Source organism: Rana temporaria, chromosome 6 (genome assembly GCF_905171775.1).
Source record: "Rana temporaria chromosome 6, aRanTem1.1, whole genome shotgun sequence".
Lineage (NCBI taxonomy): Eukaryota > Metazoa > Chordata > Amphibia > Anura > Ranidae > Rana > Rana temporaria.
The window spans coordinates 43325339-43343181 of record NC_053494.1 but is presented as its reverse complement, the minus strand read 5'-3'; the positions used below and the strand labels follow the sequence as shown (position 1 = coordinate 43343181).

Below are 17843 nucleotides of genomic sequence, written 5' to 3'. Positions count from 1 at the left end.
GGTGATAGGAATACACAGAGCTGTGTGGTGGGTCAGGCTGGGAGTATGGTGATAGGAATACACAGAGCTGTGTGGTGGGTCAGGCTGGGAGTACGGTGATAGGAATACACAGAGCTGTGTGATGGGTCAGGCTGGGAGTACGGTGATAGGAATACACAGAGCTGTGTGGTGGGGTCAGGCTGGGAGTACGGTGATAGGAATACACAGAGCTGTGTGGTGGGTCAGGCTGGGAGTACGGTGATAGGAATACACAGAGCTGTGTGGTGGGTCAGGCTGGGAGTACGGTGAAAGGAATACACAGAGCTGTGTGGTGGGTCAGGCTGGGAGTACGGTGATAGGAATACACAGAGCTGTGTGGTGGGTCAGGCTGGGAGTACGGTGATAGGAATACACAGAGCTGTGTGGTGGGTCAGGCTGGGAGTACGGTGATAGGAATACACAGAGCTGTGTGGTGGGTCAGGCTGGGAGTACGGTGATAGGAATACACAGAGCTGTGTGGTGGGTCAGCCTAGTGTAGCTGAATGGGAGAATTTTTCCTACTCTGCTACATTGGTCTTATGTTTGAAATTCCCATTTAAATTTCCTGTAATTCTCTCTTTATTGAGTAGACCCTATAATCTGATAAGTAGGCGAAGATTATGCGAAAAGGGTGGAGCTTCGGGGAAGTGAGTGTGGTAATTAATTAATAGCTGTGCTGCAAAGTGTCCCTGGAAATTTTTTTCAAATGTTGGCAACTATGACATGGCCTTGTATAGTAATCCACCATTTTCTTCTCCAAAGGAGATAACTTCCTTCAAGGGTTTAATATAAACAACCGTATGTAATAAACTTTAGTATTAGGACTTAGCAATAAGATCCATATCTGGAACCAACTTCCTGGACTATATGACCTTTTTAACTTCATATTATAACCCATGAAAAATTAGTCTAGGATGTGTTAAGCATATCATTGTCAGTCACTTAGCTAAGATACTACCTCCCAACCCACCCCACCAACTCCACCCCCTCCCCCCTCCCAACAAAGCTCCTTAAAGTGGAGGTTCACCCGGAAATGTAAATTTTTAACATTAGATTGATGCTCATTTTGTCAAGGGGAATCGGGTAGTTTTTTTAAAAATGAAGCAGTACTTACCGTTTTAGAGAGTGATCTTCTCTGCCGCTTCCGGGTATGGTCTTCGGACTGGGCGTTCCTATTTGATAGACAGTCTTCCGACGGGCTTCCGACGGTCGCATCTATCGCGTCACAATTTTCCGAAAGTAGCCGAATGTCGGTGCGCAGGCGCAGTATAGAGCCGCACCGACGTTCAGCTTCTTTCGGCTACTCGTGACGCGATAGATGCGACCGTCGGAAGCCTGTCGGAAGCCTGTCAATCAAATAGGAACGCCCGCTCCCGAAGACCCATACCCGGAAGCGACGGAGAAGATCGCTCTCTAAAACGGTAAGTACTGCTTCGTTTTAAAAAAAAATAGCCGATTCCCCTTCACAAAATGAGCATGATTCTAATCTTAAATTTTTTTTTGAGGGGGAACTACTGCTTTAAGGCAGGGAGTATATTCAAAGATATGTATAGAAACTATGAGATCAATGCAGGTAAACAGAAAAGAATGGCTACTAATGGTAGAAGCATACGTTTCTGCGATTCAAGACTACTCAGTATCAATCATCCAAGGGATCAATAAGCGTATCGCCATTTCTGTGCGAACTCACAAAACAGGTCACAGAATCCAAAATAATTACTCACAGCTAGTTAACCGTCCTGTCAGGTAAATAGCAGGCAATATCTGAACACTCAGCTGAAAAGTCATAGTGCCGTAGAAGGATAAGTAGTCTTGGAGTTCATGCATTTTTCTTTATACATAGCCTCACGTGTGCCTGCATTGGTAGAAAAATAGAAAAACAAGGGAAGGCAGAAAAACTGAGATATAGGGGAGGGGGAGGGGGGGGGGAGCAAGCGGCAAGAAGGGAGCAAAGACACACAAACAAAAAATACAGTGCCTTGCAAAAGTATTCGGCCCCCTTGAACTTTGCGACCTTTTGCCACATTTCAGGCTTCAAACATAAAGATATAAAACTGTATTTTTTTTTGATCAACAACAAGTGGGACACAATCATGAAGTGGAACGAAATTCATTGGATATTTCAAACTTTTTTAACAAATAAAAAACTGAAAAATAGGGCGTGCAAAATTATTCAGCCCCTTTACTTTCAGTGCAGCAAACTCTCTCCAGAAGTTCAGTGAGGATCTCTGAATGATCCAATGTTGACCTAAACGACTAATGATGATAAATAGAATCCACCTGTGTGTAATCAAGTCTCCGTATAAATGCACCTGCACTGTGATAGTCTCAGAGGTCCGTTTAAAGCGCAGAGAGCATCATGAAGAACAAGGAACACACCAGGCAGGTCCGAGATACTGTTGTGGAGAAGTTTAAAGCCGGATTTGGATACAAAAAGATTTCAAAAGCTTTAAACATCCCAAGGAGCACTGTGCAAGCGATAATATTGAAATGGAAGGAGTATCAGACCACTGCAAATCTATGAAGACCTGGCCGTCCCTCTAAATTTTCAGCCCATACAAGGAGAAGACTGATCAGAGATGCAGCCAAGTTCCACTTCATGATTGTGTCCCACTTGTTGTTGATTCTTCAAAAAAAATGTCAGTTTTATATCTTTATGTTTGAAGCCTGAAATGTGGCAAAAGGTCACAAAGTTCAAGGGGGCCGAATACTTTCGTAAGGCACTGTATATAGTTCACCAATATGATTGAGTTATCTTTGTCATCCTAGCCAGGATATGGTCTCAATAGTAACGTGAAACCTTTTTTTTTTTTTCAGATGGTGGATTGTTCTCCATCTCATTTAAAAATGGTCATAGACTTCAAATAATTCACTGCATTAGCATGAGGAATGAGTGATTAAGTATCCATCTGGTCAGGGTGATACAAGCGGTCTCTGCGTCTCGGCGGGGAAAAATCGGGACTTCCTCGAGCTGCTCCTCCTCTGTTGTGTTGGGGCGAGGGAGATCTGCGGAGTGTAATTATTGGTCACTTCAATCCAATTTTCATTTATCATGAAGGAGTTATACCATTCAGGTACATCAACAAGTGGGATATTCAGGGCTTCACAAACGAACAAAGTTCATCTGGTGTGCGAAGCAATGCCATGTGGCCTCTCCAGGTAGCAGAGAGACAGAATAGAAACTTCCATCTGTATGGGATGCCTCTAGATCTCAGCTGTTCTTTTTTTTTTTTTTAAATGTATTTTGTGCGTGTACTCGAGAGAGGAGCCGGACTGCAGGAGTTGGGAGTAGGCAGGCCTCCCCCAGAGGCAATCTGCCACCTTTCTCCATGCCCCGGGTGGCAATGGTGGGTGTGTGTGCTTTGAAGCCCAACGGGGCAGAGGGACTCCCTATAAGGGAGTGAGAGGATTTAGCCCGCTCAACCAGCCCTGTTAGTCCTTCGCCTCTCTTTTTAGAGACCGCGTGGTCAAAGTGCGTGCATGTTAACCCAATTTAGAGTGCGTGTAAGTGTGGTGGTTTTTGTGGGAGGGAGGTGGGCGTACTAAGCGCAGGCTTACCTCGCATAGCACACCCACCGGGAGCCGGGCTGAGACCACCAAACTCAATTCACATGTAGCCGAGACCGGGATCCGAACCCCTAGCTGCAGAGGTGAATGGCTTGTCAGCGCAGTGCCAATCGCGTTGAGCCACCGCAGCTCCCGATCTCAGCTGTTCTAAGAGTGGTCCTGCGTTGATGTAAAGTGATGTTAGAGAGGTCTTGATAAAGTTTAATCTCGTTGCCATTAAAAATGATCCTGTTCTTCTCTCTTGCCTTCTTAAAAATAGCTTCTTTTAGTAGAAAATTCACTAGGCAACACACAATATCTCTGGGAGGTTCATTGTTCCCTCCCCTAGGCCTGAGGGCCCTGTGGATTCTTTCAAATTTAATGGGGGATTCAGGGAGTCTTTCCAGTAGATCGTTAAATATCTGTGTCGCAGTTTGTTCTACTGGGTTCTGGTCAGTATTTTCAGGGACACCCCTTATTCTAATGTTGTGGCGCCTTCCACTATTGTCCAGGTCCTCTAAATGGCAATTAATATAGATTAGATGGGATAGATGCATGTCTGAAGATTTCTGTACTTGCTTAATGGCGTCTGCATGACGTGCTGTGGACTGCTCAACTGCTCCCATACGTCCTGCTATATTCTGGATGTCAGCTCTTAGATCAGAAATTGCTGATTTAATTTCTTGGGCCACTGCTTGGAGGTCAGCTAGGCAGAGGGGCTGTGTAGGCTGAGTCATTTGTGCTGCCTGCACATGTAGCCCTTGTGCGCCATGAGGTGGTCCATGTAAGCCATCCATGATGGGGCAGGAGCCACCGAGTGGGATATGTGGCTTGGGTATGACTGCGTCTGTGTGACCTCCCTGGGCTTGTTTAAACAATGTGGGGATCGTATTGGGGCATGATTCCTGCATGCCGCTAAATAGGGCTTGTGGTCCGCCAGCTGTGGGGTTGGAGCTGCTGGGCGGCGTGTGCTGCTTAGTGTCAGGGAAATGGCCGTAGAAGAAGTACTGGCAATCTTGCCAGTAGAAGAAATGGGCGCCATAGGCACTTCATGTGACAGGTGGATCCTCCTGCTGGCCTATTGTCAGGGAAATGACCATAGAAGAAGTACTGGCAATCTTGCCAGTAGAAGAAATGGGCGCCATAGGCACATCATGTGACAGGTGGATCCTCCTGCTGGCCTATAAAAGGCTGCCACTGTCAGATCCAAATTGCTGGATTGTCGTCAGCCTTCCTGAGCCTCTGTACTATTGCTGTTTGGATTTCCTGTTGTGACCCGGCTTGTTCCTGACCTGTCTGATCCGCTCTCCTGGTTTGACCCCCTGGCTTGCTTTACTGACTTGCTACCTTCTCCAGCACCTGATCCCGCTTTGTTTCACGGACTTTGCTTCAGTTATCTGTTCCTGCCTGTTTTCCAATACCAGACCTCTGGCTTGTCTCCGTTCCTCTTCCATTTTTGCTCCTTGTGCACACCTTGCCAAGTGTTACCGAGGATTCCTAGAGACTGCAGCCCAGCGGTGTTTCCTGTATTCTCCAGTATTCTTCAGGCACTCGCCAGCTCTTCTCTCCTGGATCCATCTGGCAACCTGTGCTTCTCTGGGCACTACACCCAACTGTACCCAATCTCAGAGGTGTACTGCACTCAGCCACAAGGGGAGCCCTCTTGGCATTTCGGCCTCCAACTAGGTACTTGACACTTAGGCAAGGCTGCAGCTGTGAGGCCTTCCCCCTGTGAGGGCCGGAACATCGCGGGTATGATGTTCGCCTGCGGCTGGGTCACGTTTTGCGATCCGCGGGAGGCAGAAGTGCTCCGGTCCCCCTTACCCATCGTTGGAGCGTCTGTCCTTTGCTCTTTTGCTGATTTTAGCCGCTTCTATGTGCCGGAGGACAGGAGTCACACGTCCATCTTGGTCTGGAGTTAGGCCACGCCCCATATTTTTATACTCATAAACAATACTTGTAGAATTACAATGTACCCAACAATGCATTTTATTAACATCCAATGACGTTCTTATATGTCGTTTTAGCTAAATTTGGCTTACAGTATTTAAACCTGGCTTACATGCTTCAAATTCCTCTCATTCAGCCCCAGGGGCAAAATGACAGTGATCGGTAAATTGTCTCATCGACATTAAGCAGCATGGACAGAGGAATGTCATCTGCCGACTATTGTATTCAGCAGCTTCTGTTCTGATGGCTACTGAATACCTTAACAGTTTGGTTGAGAATCTTGGACCATCTCTTTTGTCGAAGGATGGGGAGGGGATGGTTGAAAGGGCCACTCACTGCTTGAATTGGCATCTATGCTGCAGTAATCAACCAAAATGCAGTCAAAAAAAGAAAACGTTGTGGTGCTGCAACCCCTGAACTTAGTGTCCACTGGGACAGGTACAGTAGTCTATACGAGGATATACGCTATTCCAAAGACAAACATGAAGGAAGTAGAACATCTAGCACTGACTTGACTGATGATAAAATAGCTTTATTCAATATCCTTTATATCCATCAAGACATAAAAGTATCCATCATATAAAAAAACAAATGACACGTTTCTGCCCCTACCTTAAGTTCTCAGTCATAATAAAATATAATCATTGAACAGCTAAAAATATATAACCTCTCTCGCCTGTTGGAAAGAGTGCAGGCCGCAAGCAGGGAAATCAGATGCAGCTGATGATTAACCCTGTGAGTGGTTTCTCGCAATGAGAACAAAATAATAAAATGATTTAGCAGTGAGATAACAAACAAATAAGTATATGTAATATTATAGCTTCAGACAAAATAATATCATGTTAAAGAAAAACAGAAAAAAACACAAAGGGGCAGATCCACAAAAGAATTACGCCGGCGTATCTATTGATACGCCGCGTAATTTTAAAGTTCCCGCGTTGTATCTTTGTTTTGTATCTACAAAACAAGATACGACTGCATCTGGGATCAATCCGACAGACGTACGTCTTAGTACGCCGTCGGATCTTGGGTGCATTTTTCCGCCGGCCGCTAGGTGGCGTTTCCGTCGAATTCTGCGTCGAGTATGCAAATTAGGTAGTTACGGCGATCCACAAACGTACGTCCGGCCGGCGCATTTTTTTACGTCGTTTGCGTTCGGCTTTTTCCGGCGTATAGTTACCCCTGCTATTATGAGGCGTACTCAATGTTAAGTATGGCCGTCGTCGAATTTTGAATTTTTTACGTTGTTTGCGTAAGTCGTTCGCGAATAGGGATAAGCGTAGAATGACGTCACCGTCGTAAACATTGGCTTGTTCCGGTTTAATTTCGTGCATGCGCATTGGGATACCCCCACGGACGGCGCATGCGCCGTTAAAAAAACGTTGTTTACGTCGGGTCACGACGTATTTACATAAAACACGCCCCCATCACATCCATTTGAATTGCGCGCCCTTACGCCGCCAAAGATACACTACGCCGCCGTAACTTACGGCGCGAATTCTTTGAGGATTCCTAAAAAAATAAAAAGTTACGGCGGCGTAGTGTATCTTAGATACGCTACGCCCGACGCAAAAATGCGCCGATGTACGTGGATCTGCCCCAAAATATGTATTATTATACAGGATTTATATAGCGCCAACAGTTTACACATCGCTTTACAATATAAAAGGGAGACAATACAGTTACAATACAATAAAATACAAGGATTAAGAGGGCCCCGCTCAGGAGAGCTTACAATCTAATAGGGTGGGGCAGGTGGTACAAAAGGTTGTAACAGTGGGGAATGAGCTGATAGAAGTGGTAAAAGATTAGTTGGAGACGTGATAGGGTTCCCTGAAGAGGTGAGTTTTTAGGGATTGCCTGAAGGTAGCAAGAGTAGGGTATAGCCGGACAGGTTGAGATAGTATGTCCCCCTACAATCCATACCAGACCCGTATCCAAAGCATGCTACCCGGCCGGCCAGGAAAGGAGTGGGGACGAGCGAGCGCCCCCCCCCCCTCCTGAGCCGTACCAGGCTGCATGCCCTCAACATGGGGGGGTTGGGTGCTCTGGGGCAGGGGGGCGCACTGCGGGGCCCCCCCCACCCCAGAGCACCCTGTCCCCATGTTGATGAGGACAGGGCCCCTTCCCGACAACCCTGGCCGTTGGTTGTCGGGGTATGCGGGCGGGAGGCTTATCGGAATCTGGGAGCCCCCTTTAATAAGGGGGCCCCCAGATACCGGCCCCCCACCCTAAGTGAATGGATATGGGGTACACCGTTTTTTTGGCGTAAGGGGGCTCTCCTTACAACCCATAACAGACCTAAGGGCCCGGTATGCTCCTGAGGGGGGAACCCATGCCGGATTTTTATTTAAAATCTGGCGGGGACTTCCCCCTCAGGATTCATAACAAACGCCGCACACGTGTAGAATTGGCGGGAATCCAAGTCGGATCTCCCGTCGCTTCTATGACGGCTTTGTCTCTATCGCGGCAAGCCAGCTCGGCGCTGGCTCCCGCGATGGGGCTCGTAGGTGGTCAATCTCGCAGAGAAAGGGAGCGAGATTGACACAATATCGCGTGCACCTACTGTACATATACTTACGGTATTTGTTTTGTTATCTTACTGCTAAATCATGTTATTATTTTATTCTCCTTAGGCTACATTCACACCTAGGCGTAGGCGATTTGCGGCGTTTTTTACCGTGATTTGCTGTGACAAATTGCAGCGTTTTTTACCGTGATTTGCCGCGACAAAACGCAGCGTTTTTTACCGCGATTTTCGCTGGAGGGGTGATTACACATTGTGTAATATGGCCGAACGCCGAAGACGCCTGAAAAAAAGGGTCAGGGACTTGTTTTGAGCTTCAGGCGTTTCGGCGTTCGGCGTGGAGATGTGAACCATCTCCATAGCCGACAATGTTAAATCACCCCTCCAGCGTATTGCAGGCTGCAATAGCGGCAGGCGGGGGGCGTGAAAACGCCTAGGTGTGAATGGAGCCTTAGAGTCGGTTCACACAGGGGCAACAGGACTTCCAGCATGACTTTTGGAGACAACTTGGACACGACTTGAGTATGAATCATCAGGCAACTTACAAGGCATCTTCAAGTTGCCTCCTGAAGAGTACAAGGCAACTTCAAGTTGAGGAAGGTAGTATTTTCAGTTAGGCTCGATTCACACCTATGCATGTTGCTTTTGAGCGTTTTTGCAATGCTTTTTGCGGTGCTTGCTGCGTTTTTTGACGTGCGTTTTTACTGTGATTTTCCAGCGGTTTGCGTTTTTTTTTTTTTTTAGCCAGTAGTTTTTTTTTTTACATTTCCTTTAACAACCAGCTATAAACAGTTAAAAAAAAAAACGCAAATCGCGGCAAAATTGCGGCACTTGCGTTTTTGATGCAGGTCCATTGAATTCTATTGCATGCAAAACGCTGCTTTTTGCAGGAAAGAAAGTCCCTGACCCTTTCCAAAAACGCAGAGGCACTAAAACGCATTGATGTGAACATGTTCCATAGGAAAGAGTAGATGATACTTGAAGCTGGTTTTCAGTAGAGGTAGAAGGCTGGACACAGCAACACTCTATTCTAGAGCCTCATATAAAGTGGCTGATTAGCAAGTTTGGCCAAAACTCGCAGAAATGCTGATCCCTGGATGCTAAGTGGCTGTGTCCGGTGTACGTCAGAGACGAGGGCTTATATGTAAACAGAGGAGGTGCGAGGATTTGATCGGCACAAAGTACAAATCTGACAGCTGGTCGCACACAGGCTGTCTGAATTTAGACATTTTTCGGAGGCATTTGACAGCCATTGATGAGTCAATATGTTGCCTCCACACTGCCTGATTTAACCCTGTAAATGTCGCACCGCGGCGCTGCACTTGTTTGCGTTGCATGCGGTTGCGGCACAGCCTCATAGACTTGCATGGAGTGTGTTTGGCGTCGGAAACCGGAATGTGAAATGCTGCGAAAAAAACACTATGGCAGCTGTGGCATGTGTACAGCTTGTGGTAAGGAGAGTGGTTGAAAGAGTAAAAATCATGGGCCAGATTCACCAAAGTGACATTCGACGGCGTATCTCCTGATACGCCGTCGTATCTCTGAGATACGATTGTCGTATCTATGCGCCTGATTCATAGAATCAGTTACGCATAGATAGCCCTAAGATCCGACAGGATCTTAGGCTGCAATTCTAGGCCGGCCGCTAGGTGGCGATTCCATTGCGGTCGGCGTAGAATATGCAAATGACTAGTTACGCCAATTCACGAACGTCCGCTTTCCCCTGTCGATCTAAATTTACGTCCGATCGGATCTTAGGCTGCAATTCTAGGCCGGCCGCTAGGTGGCGATTCCATTGCGTTTGGCGTTGAATATGCAAATGACTAGTTACACCGATTCACGAACGTCCGCTTTGCCCGTCGATCTAAATTTACGTCCGATCGGATCTTAGGCTGCAATTCTAGGACGGCCGCTAGGTGGCGATTCCATTGCGGTCGGCGTAGAATATGCAAACGACTAGTTACGCCGATTCACGAACGTCCGCTTTGCCCGTCGATCTAAATTTACGTTGTTTCCATAGAGATGCGTTGCGTAAAACTAAGCATGCCCTCTAGGTGGTCTAACCAATGTTAAGTATGGCCGTCGTTCCTGCGTCGAATTTTTAAATTTCACGCCGTTTGCGTAAGTTGTCCGTGAATGGCGCTGGACGCCATTTACGTTAACGTCGAAACCAATGACGTCCTTGCGACGTAATTTAGCGCAATGCACGTCGGGTAATTTTACGGACGGAGCATGCGCAGTACGTTCGGCGGGAACGCGCCTAATTTAAATGGTGCCCGCCCCATTTGAATTAGGCGGGCTTGCGCCGAGCGGATTTACGCTACGCCACCGCAAGTTTACAGGTAAGTGCTTTGTGAATCAGGCACTTACGCTGTAAACTTGCGGTGATGTAACGTAAATGGAATACGTTACCCTGCCGCAGCGTAACAGATTTCTACGTGAATCTGCCCCCATGACTTCTTTTTTTTTTTTCTCTGAATCTTCCAGCTGATCTGTTAACACCTATTTCTCTCCAATATATATATATATATATATATAAACACACTATATATCATAAACACAATATAATAAGCAGCGCTCCAAAGAATGTAGTTATTCTACTACAATGTGCAATGTGTTATAAAACTCTTACCAGATGGCGCTGGAATATAGAGTGAGTGAGTGAGAAACTTATATAGCGCAACACATGCGAACTGAATCGCCTCTGGGCGCTTAGTATCCTTTGCCTACTGTACTTTTTCCCTCAGAAAATATAAGCTTATAATAATCACAGAATTTGTTTCTCAAATACTCAAAATCAAATCCTCTCAAGCAGGTACTCACATGCAGGGGAAAAGAGGAATAATAGCACAAAGCATAATTCCGTTTGACTTTTCATTGTTAAAACACCAAAAACGATTAAAACCGCACTTACAATCTTTAAAAATTAGAGAGGCAATACATCACATTAGTGGTTCATCGCGATATGAGATCCTGGGCTATGAGTGGCGTCCCCCGCCCACCTCAGTTTGTAAGACCCGTGATGACGTCACTTGATCGGCAATCGTTCTATCTAGCCCAGACGCGTTTCGTCATTTATTTGACATCATCTGTGGGTGAATTATGCTATGAGCTATTATTCCTCTTTTCCCCTGCATGTGAGTACCTGCCTGAGAGGATTTGATTTTGAGTATTTGAGAAACAAATTCTGTGATTATACAAGGCTTAATTTCCTGCGCCGTCTGGTAAGAGTTTTCCCCTGCTTATTTTACGAGTGGTGGTGTTGGTGACAGAAGGATCGGATTGGCTTTGATCTGCTGGAATCTTCCTCTTTGCTCTGATCATGGACTATCTTTGGGATTCTCTATAATACTTTGGACTTTTTATGTTATATAACACATTGTAGTAGAATAACTACATTCTTTGGAGCGCTGCTTAATATATTTAGCTAGATTCAGAAACACTTACGACGGCGTATCACTAGATACGCCGTCGTAAGTCCGAATCCGCGCCGTCGTATCTTTAAGCGTATTCTCAAACTGAGATACGCTTAAATCTTGCTAAGATACGACCGGCGTCTCCTACGCCGTCGTATCTTAGCTGCATATTTGCGCTGGCCGCTAGGGGCGTGTACGTCGATTTATGCCGAGAATATGTAAATGAGCAAGATACGCCAATTCACGAACGTACGTACGCCCGTCGCAGTAAGCTACGCCGTTTACGTAAGGCGTTTTTCAGGCGTAAAGATAAACCACCAAAAAGATGGCGCAGCCAATGTTAAGTATGGACGTCGGGACAGCCGTCGAATTTCACGCCGTTTGCGTAAGCCGATTCAGAATGGGGGTGGGCGTAGGTTACGTTCACGTCGAAAGCAAGGAGTATTTGCGACGTGATACTGGGCATGCGCGCATGCGCCGTACGATCGGTGCTTCATTTACATGTATGGTAATGAATCGTGAATTCATTACCATACAACACGCCCCCTACCTGCCTATTTTAAATTAGGCGGGGTTACGCCGGGCCATTTGCGCTAAGCCGACGTAACTTAGGAGGCAAGTGCTTTGTGAATACAGTACTTGCCTCATTATCTTACATCGGCGTAGTGCAAATGGGATGCGCTACGCCGACCTAAAGAAGCGCCGCCGTACGTGAATCTAGCTAATTGTGTTTATGATATATATTGTGTTTTTATATGTTTAACCTGTCTGTGGATAGGAGAAAGTAGCAGCTTCAGCTGTCATTAGCAGTAACTTTGGAGGGAGCTGTATTGTAGTTCCACCCTCTGCACATTTTTCACCTGTTCTGCCTGGTTCCATAAGCGCTGAGTTTTAGGAAGGGCCATCCAATCATTGTAAAAATGACAATGATCCCAAAAATGTGTCCGATGTGTGCTCCATAATGTCGCAGTCATGATAAAAATCACTGATCGCCGCCATTACTAGTAAAAAAAAAAATTTGAATATTCTCCTGCAGTCTGTTAACACCTATTTCTCTCCAATATATACTCTTATATCAAGACATCGCTTGTATATCAAGGCAAAATGTATTAAAACATTTTGCTTGTCTTGCAAAACGCTCTCAAACCAAGTTACTCTCAAACCAAGGTTTTACTGCATATGTACATTTACACATACATATGTTCTATTGTGTTTCTTTTCTATTATTTGCTTCTATTATTTTGTGTATGGTGTTGTTAGTTACCATACAATAATTTTGAATGATGTGTTGAGTTTGCTCCGAGTTCATTTGACATATCAGATTTCTTCTTGCAGTGGATCTGAACCAAACTCTTTACATTAGATTTGGGTATATATACCGTCTGCGCTAGCCAGGTTTTCTTTGTGATACCGGCTGAGTACTGTTTTTAATTGGTTAGTTCACCTGTGACCTAATGGTGACACATTAGAGCAGTATATAGGTTATTGTGGTCACTAGTTCCAATAGGAAATGACTAGGCTCGATTCACACCTATGCATGTTGCTTTTGAGCGTTTTTGCAGTGCTTTTTGCGGTGCCTGCTGCTTTTTTCGACACGCGTTTTTACCGCAATTTGCGTTTTTTTGTTGTTTTTTATCATTTTTTTTTTTAGCCAGCAAGTAAATTATTTTTACATTTCCTTTAACAACCAGGTTAAAAAAAAGCAAATCGCTGTAAAAACGCAGTACTTGCGTTTTGGATGCGGGTCCATTGAGTTCTATTACATGCAAAACGCTGCTTTTTGCAGGATAAAAAGTCCCCGATCCTTTCCAAAAACGCAGAGGCACAAAAAAGCATTGATATGAATATGTTCCATAGGAAACCATGTTAAAAATTTCCCTGCATTTCTGCAAAATGCATCAAAAAATGTATTAGTGTGAATGGAGCCTAAGGGCCCTTTCACAAGGGGCGGATCAGTAATGATCCGCCCCATGAACCTCCGTATGCTCAGCGGAGATCTCTCCGTAGATCCCCGCTGAGCCGGCGGAAGACAGGGCGGTCTCCGCACACTGTGCAGGGTCCGCCCTGTCTTTTCTCCGCTCTCCCCCATGGGGTAATCGAATGAACTCGGACCGTGTGTCCGCGTTCACCCCATCTGATCCGCAGACAGAAGGAAAAACAGGGTTTTCTTCCGTCTGCAGAATCGGAGCATTGCGGAGGCGGACGAGATCGGGTGTCAGTGGACCCGCGATCTCATAGGGACCAATATATGTCCCTTTTTCTTCCGCATACGGATGGATGAAAAAGTGGACATACGGTTCGCAGGTGTGAAAGGGGCCTAAGACCCCATTCACACCTGAGCATTTTGTAGCTTGAAGCCTCAAGCTACAAAATGCTGGAGGAAAAAAAAACGCAAACCGCAAATCGCGGCAAAATCGCTGTAAAAACGCGGTACTTGCCTTTTGGATGCATGTCCATTGAATTCTATTACACGCAAAACGCTGCTTTTTGCAGGAAAAAAAAGTCCTTGACCCTTTCCAAAAACGCAGAGGCACAAAAAAACATTGATGTGAACGTGTTCCATAGGAAACCATATTTAAAAATGTCCCTGCATTTCTGCAAAATGCATCAAAAAACGCATTAGTGTGAATGGAGCCTAAGCGGTAATATTTGCGCAAAGCTCGTCTACCGCTTTGTCCCCTGCTCCATCTGTCATCCACTTGTCATATCAAGCTTCAATAAAAGAGTTTTTTTCAAAGCCGTCCAAAATAATTTCCTGAAGGCCTGGTTCACACTGGTGCGTTTTGACATACGATTTGGCATGTCAAATCGCATGTCAAAACGGCGGTATTTGCCGCAAATTGACGGCAATGGCACCGTCCTAATCGGTGCGACGCTGCACTGATTTCAAAAAGTAGTTCCTTTACTACTTTTTGCGATTTCGGCCCGCGATTTACATTGACATCTGTGCAGAAACCTGCACAGATGTCTCTATAATCGCGGCCGAAATCGCGACTGCCAGCGGGAGTGAAATCGTGCGAGTTCAGCTGAACTCGCACGGCTTCACTCCCGCAGCCCAGTGTGAACCTGGGCTTAATTTGAAGCTCCATAAACAGGTTAAAAAAACCGCAAATCGCGTTAAAAACGTGTGTCGAAAAACGCAGCAAGCACCACAAAAAAATGCTCAAAAGCAACATGCATAGGTGTGAATCGAGCTTTACTGCCTGCTGGCCGCACGTGTAAGGCCTCGTACACACGACCGAACATGTCTGCTGAAACTGGTACGCGGACCAGTTTCAGCAGACATGTTCGGTCGTGTGTACGGCCGACCGGACAATTTTCCGGCGGATCGGACAGGTTTCCAGCGGACAAATGTTTCTTAGCATGCTAAGAAACATGTCCGCTGGAAGCCTGTCCGTCGGACATGTTCGGTCGTCTCTACGACTCACCGGACATGTCCGCTCGGCCGAAAGCCCTCGCATGCGTCGAAGTGATTCGACGCATGCGTGGAAGCATTGACCTTCCAGGGTTGCGCACGTCACCGCGTATCCTGTCCGCGCGGATTTCAGTTTGATGGTGTGTACAACCATCAGACCGAAATCTCCGAGCGGACATGTCCCCTCGTGTGTACGGGGCCTAAAACAAACCCTAAAGGAGTTGAGAACTACGACTCAAAAAACAGCGAACATTCAATTATCCAATCAAATCTAATTTCTGTTTACGTATTGCTTCTGAACATTTGAGGGAACCTTCTTCACTCCTTTAGTAAATCTGCCTCCCTGAATCACACAACGGCAAGTGAATTTTTAACATGCTTTTTGGCTAAAACAGCCCTATACGCTGACAAAAATGTTAATTAAAAAAATAAAAACGCAAAAAAACAAACAAACAAACAAACAAACAAAAAAACACATAAAAGGGTATTGAAGAGCTACTTGTTTTGTTCGTTTTTTAAATAAAATAAAGCTGTAATTACTTTGGATACCCAATTATGTGCCAACATAAATCCAGATGTTTTAATTCCCTTGCCTTGCTCATTATTGGGTATTTAAAGTGAACACAAAGCAACCTTTAGTAAATCACCCCCAACACGACTTCTCCGCAGTGAGAGGCATACTTCTCACCCCTGTGCAATCCATCAGGATCCCCTGAAACAAATACACCTAACATGCTTATCATTGGAGATGATCTCCTGAAATCACTTGTGCCCATACACAGTCAGATTGTTGCACGATTATATAACGTCATTTTTCTAATCAGACACGAATCTCGTTAATTTTCTCAAGTTATCGTTACTTATGACAAACACTAATCTATAGTCAGATGACATTTGGTAAACTTACATTACAATCTGTCCATTAAGCAGCTGTCGCCTGGATCAATAGCGCTCTGCAAAACCGTTCTTCGCTCCATGGGTCCGAAAAAGTGTTTTTACAGCTCTTATCAACAACATGCACGTATTTCCTCTTCAGCTCTTAGACAGGATTGTCCAGCCTACTGTGTTCAATTCTTTTTTTTTTTGTATGTTCTGTACTTTGTGATCGCACAATTTCCCAGCACTGACACATGCTGTGGGCAGGACACTATGCAAATCTGCTCTCCTCCAGCTTGGGAAGCTGCTGCATGTCTCTCTCTCGCATACTGGAACCCGCCTAGTGGACCTTTTCCATAACACATTTCCTAGGAAGAGAGAGATAACATTTCCCAAACTAGAACAATTGGGAAGAAAGGGCCTAATCCACAAAAACCCGGCGCAACGTAACTTTTGCCATTTAAGTTACACCGCCGCAAAATCTCTACCTAAGTGCCCCATCCACAAAGCACTTACCTAGAAATTTTGAGCGGTGTAACTTAAATCCGTCCGGCGCAAGGCGTTCCTAATTTAATGGGGCGAGTCCCATTTAAATTAGGCGCGCTCCCGCGCCGGACGTACTGCGCATGCTCCCGACGTCATTTTCCCGACGTGCTTTGCGCGGTTTTACGCTGCGCCAGGTTTTGAGAATCGCGAAAAATCGAGAAAAACGAGTTGCGGCGGGAACATTTTTTTTTTTTTTTTTTAAATGACAGCGACGCGGGGTAGAAGGGTCTACTTTTACAAGGTGTAAACAGTTTAGGCCTTGTAAAAGAGCCCTAATTTTGCGACAGCAAACTAATACTTACGGAGAAAAAACGAAGCGTAAAAGCTTCGTGGATCTCCGTAAGTGTTAATTTGCATACCCGAAGCGGCATTTCGACGAGAAATGCCCCCAGCGGCGGCTGCGGTACTGCATCCTAAGATCCAACAGTGTAAGTCCCTTACACATGTCGGATCTTCTGTCTATCTATGAGAAACTGATTCTGTGGATCAGTTCCATAGATAGAAACAGGGATACGACGGCGTATCAGTAGATACGCCGGCGTATCCCTTTTGTGGATCAGGCCCAAAGTTATCCCAGGCAGCTGGGCTCAGCCAAATGTTTTCATTAGAAGTTCCTTAAAGAACATGCAACTGGAAGAACGCCTAGGAGCCAAGTAGCGTGGATGAGCAAGGATCTGGCACATAAAAAAAGAAAAGTGATGACAGAAAAAATGACCACGTGGTCCATAAAGTCTTCCCATTTTTATATATATATATACAGTGGAACCTTTTAAAAAAAATCCTGACTCAGTTTGCGAGTGTTCTCTTGCAACACGGGCAGGATTCAAGCCAATCGGGTGTGCAGTACCACATTTGGCCGCAATGGTTCAGAGCCGTTTGGAAATACTCGTAATCACACTCGGAAAACTCAAGGCTCAAGCCTTTCCGAGTTCAGCAGAGCTGTCCATGAGTATTTCTGAGGCTCTCGGGCGCCCCCACCTCTGGCCACATGTGGTATTGCATGCATTAGAAGTCGATGTGGAACAAATTGTATGGCACAGGCAGGGTGCATTTTATGGCACAGGTAAGGCTGCATTGTATGGCACAGACGGGCTGCACTGTATGGCACAGATAGGTTGCAATGTATAGCACAAACAGGCTGCATTTTATGGCACAGACAGGCTGCATTGTATGGCACAGACAGGCTGCATTGTATGGCACAGACAGGTTGCATTGTATGGCACAGACAGGTTGCATTGTATGGCACAGACAGGCTGCATTGTATGGCACAGACAGGCTGCATTGTATGGCACAAACAGGCTGCATTGTATGGCACAGACAGGCTGCATTGTATGGCACAGACAGGCTGCATTGTATGGCACAGACAGGCTGCATTGTATGGCACAGACAGGCTGCATTGTATGGCACAGACAGGCTGCACTGTATGGCACAGATAGGTTGCAATGTATAGCACAAACATGCTGCATTTTATGGCACAGACAGGCTACATTGTATGGCACAGACAGGCTGCATTGTATGGCACAGACAGGCTGCATTGTATGGCACAGAC

The 17843-nt window shown here is 45.8% G+C and overlaps 1 protein-coding gene across 2 annotated transcripts in view; it reads right to left on the bottom strand.

Annotated features, from left to right (window-relative positions):
- The window catches only part of LOC120943421, a 78327-nt gene extending 62314 nt beyond the window's left edge, over positions 1–16013 (bottom strand). Inside the window, exon 1 of one of the 2 annotated variants that reach the window (XM_040356708.1) lies at positions 15780–16013. The gene's annotated coding sequence lies outside the window, so the exon portion shown is untranslated. The remainder of the gene's footprint in view (positions 1–15779) is intronic. The other variant, XM_040356707.1, reaches the window with a different exon arrangement.
- Positions 16014–17843: the final 1830 nt, after the last annotated feature.